The sequence below is a fragment of the Aythya ferina genome (genome assembly GCF_964211825.1).
Source record: "Aythya ferina genome assembly, chromosome: 2".
NCBI classification, from domain to species: domain Eukaryota; kingdom Metazoa; phylum Chordata; class Aves; order Anseriformes; family Anatidae; genus Aythya; species Aythya ferina.
In genome coordinates, this window is record NC_140297.1 from 89499462 (window position 1) to 89507769 (window position 8308).

Here is an 8308-nt window from a genome sequence, read left to right on the forward strand (position 1 = left end):
TATTTCAGTGCCAGGAATAACTCCAAAGAAACTGTCAGAAAGGTAGATATTCAGTGTAGCTTAAATCAGTGTAGTTCATGAAACCAGTAGAGCTGCACTGATTTATACCACCAAAAGAAACTGTCCCTCCCTTAGGAACAACCTAAGTTACTGTCATGTGTTTTGCCATCTTTGAGAGTTGTACGTGTGTGTATTTTTTACTGTTACTTATGACTTTTTCAGAAATAGCTCTTTGTATGTATGGCAAATATTTTTTCACCACACTTTCAGAAAATAAAACTGTTAAATGAGTAAGGTTATTGTGACATTGAAATCATGATTTCTTACTTCATCAAATGATTCCACATCTATTGGGCTTTGTAATTTCTGATATCTTCGTAGAAAAAGTAAAGCTTGGGTTAGTCATATGAAAGCTTTTCACACATCACTTACTTGTTTACAGAAGACATAATTGTGATTCAGCAGACTGTAAACTTCTGTGAGTCAGCTATGAACCCTGAAGGGTGTTAAGAGACAACATGCAATGTGAAGTGTTTGAATGAACAGTCTTGGCAGAATCTGCATTAAGCAGACACATTTTTTTGCTTAACATGGGATTGCATACATGCTATAACATGGGGCTACAAATTTCTTATTACCTACACCCCCCCAATCCATTTCTGACACACAAATTTGCCAACTTACTCTTCTTAAGAATCCCAGTAGAGACATTGTAAAGGTCAGAAGTACCAACCTAGATTTCCTGAAAAAATTCTAACCGGGATGATTAAGAATTTAATTGCAGTTTCATCTGTAAGAGACTTATTTTCATTTATAAAACTGTGATGTTGTGATTTGTGTTCCTAAGTAAACGGGATGGAAACTTCTCCAAAGTACAGGTAGATTCTATAGTAGAATTTAATGAACGGCTCTTTTGATGATGGAGTCAACTTAAGCAATCCTAACTTTTGCTAATTCCTACTTACTCATATCTTCATGCTAATGATTCAGTTGTGCTGGTGCATATTCCAAACTGAGAACTACATGTACATCTGGTTTAAAAAATATATAATATTTTTCTATGAAGGATATTTTTCATCAGTGTCATTTACTAACTCAGGTTTACTGTGTGATTCATGCAAATATCTATCTCTGAACATGAGAGGATAGTGTAGAAACAACACTGAGAAGTGAATTCCAAAGCTGCTAAAACAATTAGTGTTAAAAAACAAAGCAAAACAGAACAAACTAAAACGAGTGCTTATGTTACATCTGTAGTAGTGATGCAAAGACTTCCAGGCATCATCTTTCTAACAAGACTCAGGCTTTCAGTCACATATGTGCACATGTTTAAAGTAGTACTGCTGTTGTAGCTGTAATGCAGCTATGAGACATGATTGCTCTGAAGCTAGAACAACATCTCAAGTAAACAAAAAGCATTGTAGTATTTTCCAGCAAAATCAAGCTGTCTAAGGAAAGGTATTATTTCCCTGTAACCTTCCCTTAATTGAAATCAAACGTTAATAGTACTGTGGATTGCAGGAGGACTTCTGATAGCAGTAAAAATCTTCATCTATGTTCATGATTATGGAATTAAGAATGTACTAAATAAACCATTTTCTACTGAAAATATAAATACTTAGTGAGATATGCCTCTTACTCATTATTTAGAACAAGCATAGGCAAATTTCAAATGAACAGAGGTCTTTTCCATGTAAATATCTCATGTAAGAAAAAAATAATTGAAGGAAAAAATAAAGGCCACAAACTAGTCGTCTTTTTTTTTAATTATTATTATTTTTATTATTATTTTTTTTTTTTTTCCTTAGAGGACACCACAAGTAGCTGGTTGATATTTCTGAAATGGTCAACTCATTTTGTCTTCTTTCAGTCTGTTCTCCTGTTATAAACTATTTAACTGTTATATACAGAAAAAAAAATGTTTTCATTATAAATTTACATGCACAAGTAATTGCAGAAAACCTCCATGTAAATTTTTCATTAAAACCCTTGCCTGTTTTCTTACAGTCCATGCCTAAAACAAGTTCTTTAAGTTAAAATCAACACATAATGTTTTCTCACTTGGCCTTTAGTAATTAGAATGCCAAATGCCAGTTAAAATATGACACCTCCCATTACTTGCTGCTGATCATACTTTATAATATAACTAGCGAGAAACTGTATTTCTCCTTTTTATTACATGGCATTGTCACACATTCTATAGTAAATTCTTTGTGTTAAAAACAAACAAACAAACAAAAACAGTAACAATACTAAAACTCAATAATTGCAGGCTGGGCATAGAAGCTCCACAAGTAATACTTTCTTTCTCTTTCAGTCAGCAAAAGTGATTATGTGGCAAATTACATAGCTGCATTTCATGGCTAACAGGACTTTACTTCATTATAGATACTACAAAAATAATACACTTTCATATGCCCCTTCCCCTTCCTCCTACTCCCCCTTCCACCCCCCTTTCCCCCTGACCTTCTTGGCAGAGATACAAGACTTGGAAATATTCCTTCTAGGGCTTCTCAAATCCTTCACAGAACTGTGCCCTCATTCCTGAAAGAATGATCTCCAGGAGACACTGCAAAAGCAAAGCAAATCCATCATCTAGGGATGTAGGAAGGTTTGTACATTGGATTAGCTGTTGCTACCATTTCTTTACTTGAACCACTGTACTTATTTTCAAATCTGTATATTGGTAGTACAAACATTTCCAAAATAAATCCAGATTTGACAGTGATCAAGAATTGCTTTCTGCAGTCTTGTAGTCTCAAGTTACAGGAAATAGGAAGGACAAAGGAAGTTTTAGTCTCAAATTACAGGAAACAAGAAGGACAGAGGAAGAACAAGGAAGTGGCCAGAAGGGAACTGATCCGCGGTAACCTGTATACTCCTTAAGGATTATTAACATATCTGAAAACAGTCCCACCAATATGTAAATGAGACAACAGCTACCCCTCAACAAGCCTATTATCTTCCAATCCCATAATACTCATTCTCAGAAGAGAAGAATTAGGCAGGTCACATCCGTCAATAAGAAACAGCAAATGGAAATAGTTTTGCAAGGAGCCAGGTGTAAAGAACTGTGGTTCTAGTCGAGAATGTGTTTGCTTTACCAAAGACTGCCAAGCACCTGATTCTGCACTGAATTAAAATAAAGATCTTTGTGTGGATTCCAACTGTGTGCTGATTGACCAGGTGTACCAGGCATGAACCTAATTCCTATTAGGGATAACAATCTGGTCTGTCTCCCTGTTGTTCTTTCCTTAGGGCAGCTCTCACAGTTAAGGTTTTACCTTACAATGGCTGCTAAACTCTCAAAGAGCTATTTCATATATTGCCTGGATTCAGTAGGCATGTCATAGGTTGCTGGAGTTTTATTAGGAATCCATAAGCAACAACAATTAAGATTTATGACAGTCTGTGAACTCATAATTCTGCAATCTTTATTCAGTTTTCACACAGAAGGTACCACTGGTGAGTGTGGCAACTGAAAATTAGATTATAGTAAACAGTTACATTAGTTTCATCTCTAAGGTCCGTTCTGTAGACAATGACTGTTTATCCCTGTCCTAAGAAGAATGAAGAGCAGCTCTCTCTTTCTCTCTTCCTCTGATTACATTGCTTTATTTGATGTGAACAGTTATTTTTGGAAAGACATAACTTGTTTTGGAAAAGAACCTTTCTGATGTGACTTTATTTGGCAGATGAGAAGCCTCTCCTCTCCCACTGTAGGTTGGTTACTGACAAAGTGCCAGAATAATACACATATCTATTTTTCCCATTGTATTTGATAGGTTGTAATGTTTTTGCACTAATCCTATTTAGACAGTGGCTTTTACAGCAGACTAGAACTTCATGTAGGCAATAGCAGTAAAGGCAATGACCAGTCATTCCTTTCACCACTTACATAGTGTACAGAAATGATAATGTCAACAAAAGAACAAGTCCATATACCAACAGTTCTGAATGAGGTTAATATTTAAAAGTACACAGTATATCAAGATCACAAGACAATCCACCTCCACCAAAAAAATAGTAGCTATCTTTTCAGATATATTCAGCCTCAGGTCTTCTGACTTCTGAACTTTGATACAGTTTTACTAGTTCACAGTGAAGTGGTAAATAAGGACTTTTCAACAGCTAAGATGTTCTGTACAGGAGCATTGCATGGGATGTCACTATTCACAGTAGTCTGTTTCGTAGACCACCACTTTGGATCATAAAGACTATTGGGAAATGTGAATAGAAATGGAGCTATTGCAGTGGCGTTTCTTAAACTCCTGAGAGTCATGAGGTCAGAAGTATGCCCTTTTCAGAAAGGTAGGTGGGTAGCTAGGTGTCAATTCACATTGCACTTGCAAGGGAAACCTTTGGAGTTTTGTTCTTTTCTCCCACCTATCTACAGATAACCTGGGACCTTCTTATATTCAGTAACTGACAAAGGTGAAACTGGAGTTCTGAAGAAATCGCTTCAATTTTCACTGGTCAGTGAAGTTCACTAGTGCCGTGCAACTTACTGATCCATGTTATTTCCAGCATTCCTTAGAAGGACAAAGTGTGGTTCAAACTTTTCTTGTTACAGTTCACAAATTAATCATGTTACTGAACAAATTCCACCCCCCACTCTCAATTTCCCCTCCCTTTGCTTTATTTGTTTTGGTTTATTTTCAGTCCTCCTAACTAGTTGATAAACCACAAGATTTGAAGATTTTTATAATTCTGCAGGTGGTTTGGAGGCTGCGTTTTTCTATTTTTTTTTTCACTTTACTTTTTCAATGACTTGCAATTTCACTGCTACCATGTTCTGCATTAGTCAGATATTATCATCTCGATCATGCAAAGGCATGTTCTGTGTGAAAAAATTTCAAACAAATTGCAGTGTACACAAGTCATGCCTTTGTCTTAATGGTATACAGTAAAATCTCTAACAGCACTTGCCTAACAAAGTTTTGTAATTAAATTGTGCAAGATGGCTTCTCATTAAAATCATTGGCCTAATTACAATGACAAGTACCAGTAACATTTTGTTAGTGTCAGATTTTTGATACTGTCATTTGGTACTGTTTCGTCATAGAGCTAGCATATAGTAATGACCACAACTTTCTATATTATCGCCATATTCTTGTCATATACTTCCACCTGGAAAACCTTCTGAGTAATGAGTATCTCTTTCCAAGCTGAAAGGAGGGCTTTATCATTTGGATAAATCATCTTAGTCCTTACAGTGTTTTTTTAGACAGAGGTATTTGTAAGCTAATAAGTCATTAACTGTGCTATAACCAGAATTATAATTTAAAATGAATAGTTTCATGATCTTTATTCATTATTGAAGTGAAGATTTGCTAAAGAAAAATATACATATATATATGCGTGTACATATATCTCAGAAGTGTCTACTGAAAACAGCCTTGATTTTAAGAAGGTAAGGACAGAGAAGGTAGACCTCCTGAGAAATTACCAGTGGGAGATGATAACCAAGAGAGTTCTCCTATGTACTGCTTTTGAAAAGATTTATTTCTGTGTTTTCACTCCTTATGAGAGACATCAGAAAATGTTTTGGTAATATGAAATAATTAGATTACTTCGGTGGGCAAGTAGTGTGGAAGAGTTCAAGGTCTGAAACTGACTCAGGTAAATTGTATAAGCACTTGTGTAACATTAAGTGTATTCCTTACACCCTTCCATGACTCTTAGCTGCATTCATGGCCTTAAAGCTGATTATCTTTTGTTCAAGGATACAGGAAAAATGCACAATTTCCATTCTAGGTAGAGGTAACACCTCTGGTCTACATTGTACTGACAGAGCCCCAGAGATGGATGAATAACTGGAAGATGGAGGCACCACAGGTTTGTCAGTTCATGTTTTTCTTAGCTTTTACCTAAGAAATGTCATCTATATTCAACAAGAGGCTCTGAGATCCAATACACTGATTTTACACCTGAGTACCCAGCCTGAACAAAGTTTCAATGACGGTCTTTATTCACTTTTCCTATGTATGACACATTAGCTGAAAGGATCATCCATAGTTCTGTCATTTAATGAAATGACAGAACTTCCCCCTTCCCTTCCCTTCCCTTCCCTTCCCTTCCCTTCCCTTCCCTTCCCTTCCCTTCCCTTCCCTTCCCTTCCCTTCCCTTCCCTTCCCTTCCCTTCCCTTCCCTTCCCTTCCCTTCCCTTCCCTTCCCTTCCCTTCCCTTCCCTTCCCTTCCCTTCCCTTCCCTTCCCTTCCCTTCCCTTCCCTTCCCTTCCCTTCCCTTCCCTTCCCTTCCCTTCCCTTCCCTTCCCTTCCCTTCCCTTCCCTTCCCTTCCCTTCCCTCCCCTCCCCTCCCCTCCCCTCCCCTCCCCTCCACTCCTCTCCCCTCCCCTCTCCCCTCTTCATCCCTTCTCCATCCTCTCCCCTCCTCTTCTCTCCCCGTCCCTTTCATTTCCCCTTTGGTTCCCCTTTCCTCTTGGCAGACGTTGAACTTCAAGCACTTTCTTTTTTTTTCTATTTGTCTTCACTGAGCTATTCTGAGTGGACGCAGAGGATAACATCTATTTGAAAATTGTTCATGCTAATTCAATACTTCTTGATTTCTTTTTCTTGATATTCATTTCAACTTTTTGTTTGTTTGTTTGTTTTTTCAATTTTAACTCCATTTATATGGTATTTTCAGAACTGAAGCTTTCTTTTCCAACGTTGTCATCCAAATTAACTTCATATAGAAAGTAGTGAATTAAAGAGCCTCTAAACATAACAAAGGAATGGATGGATACTTTAGACATTTTAAAATTAGTAGGAAGAGTGAACATAGTTGCGTTTTCTTTTTAATTTGTGTCTATCTTGTCTACATTGGCTGTGATGAATAGCTTTATAAATGTCACAGAATTATTTTACACACCTATCATTTATCTTTATCTTTTTCTTATTCAAGTTTTCCTGGAGATAAAGTAATTTTGGTGTTTTAGGCAAGCTGGAGCCAGACCCTTTCATAGTAAAAAACAAAAACAACAACAACAAACAAGATAGATAGAGACACATTTTTCACACAGCTCTTCAACATTTCTTACTGGCTTCTGCATTGGGTATTTGGCCAGGGAAAGACCAAGAAGGTACTTGTCCCTTGTGAGCCCTATGAGTGTGCATCAAAGCAAAACTCTTGGAGTGCCTGCAGAGCCATTCAGAAGGAGCAGTCACAGCAAGCATTGAACCAAGCTCAGAGTGGAAGGGGGGGCAAGGGTGTGCTGTAGGTGCAGGAGGCCTCTGCACAGCCAAGACTCACAGGTGAGATGAAGAAAGCAATTTTGGTTTGCAACAGAACCCCTAGGATCCCCAGAGTGCCACAATACTTGCTGGACTGCTCAAGGAAGAAAGGAAAGAAGGGAGGGAAGGGATGGAGGGAAGGAAAGAAAAAGAAAACAGTGCTGTGCTGACAATATTGAGTAAGTTGATAGAGAAGATTAAAACAAAACAAAAACAACAACAAAAAAAACCCTAAAGCTTTCTCCTTTTGTTACCCCAACATGTTAGAAAGGGGGCAAAAATAAACAAACAAACCAATAAAGTGGTCTTAATGTTCATTTTATAGGAAGCCCCATCAGCTTCCAAAAAAAACCAAAAACAAAAACAAAAAAAACCTTGTAGTTTCCAGATATTTTTCATGCAGTGTATTGTATTATTTCTCCATAAGCCCCTCAAACTAAGACAATCTTTGTCTATTCTTTTCATAAACAAATATAATCAAATGTCTGGGAATTCTCCATTTCTTGTATCTTTTTTTTCAGGACGCTTGAAGAGATTGTATGGGCTCTCTCCAGGGAGTCTGTCCTGAAGACATGAAAACACAGCCAGTATTGTCATGCCACCACTTTTCATGGTGTTATTGTGAGTCTCAAAACATATGGTGTTTTTCCTAAAGCTTCTGCTACTGGAGTAATGACTGTTAGCTGTTTACTTAGGTTATTTAATATCAGCCATTGTGATTTTTATATTGAATAGTTTTACAGGCCTTAATGTGTGTGAGGCAGAAACCTATCAATTTTGTTTTTGCAAGTGAAGAACCAAAGCCATGGCAATATTAAGAAGTGTAAAGTAACACATGAAATCTATTACATGAACCAAGGTTTTTCACGTCCTCTAGACTAGCGTCCAAATTAATAATTTGTATTTTATTCAGCTTTCATGTAAGATAACAAGCAAACAGAAGACTAGGATATTTTGATCATGTAATAATGACAGAAAAGTTTACATCTAAAATCTTAAGTCTATAAAGAGAAGTAAAACAAAAGATTATTTCCGCTTTATAGCATTTAAACAATTCTCAGGCTGTTCAGTAT

At 36.9% G+C, this 8308-nt stretch overlaps 1 long non-coding RNA gene across 1 annotated transcript; it reads right to left on the bottom strand.

The window, feature by feature from the left end:
* Positions 1-1845: 1845 nt before the first annotated feature.
* On the bottom strand, positions 1846-2754 carry LOC311432783. Its single transcript, XR_014690327.1, has 3 exons — positions 2698-2754; positions 2467-2569; positions 1846-1897 (listed from the first exon to the last, which is right to left on the bottom strand). It is a non-coding gene; the product is annotated as an uncharacterized lncRNA (long non-coding RNA).
* Between the last annotated feature and the right edge of the window lie 5554 nt (positions 2755-8308).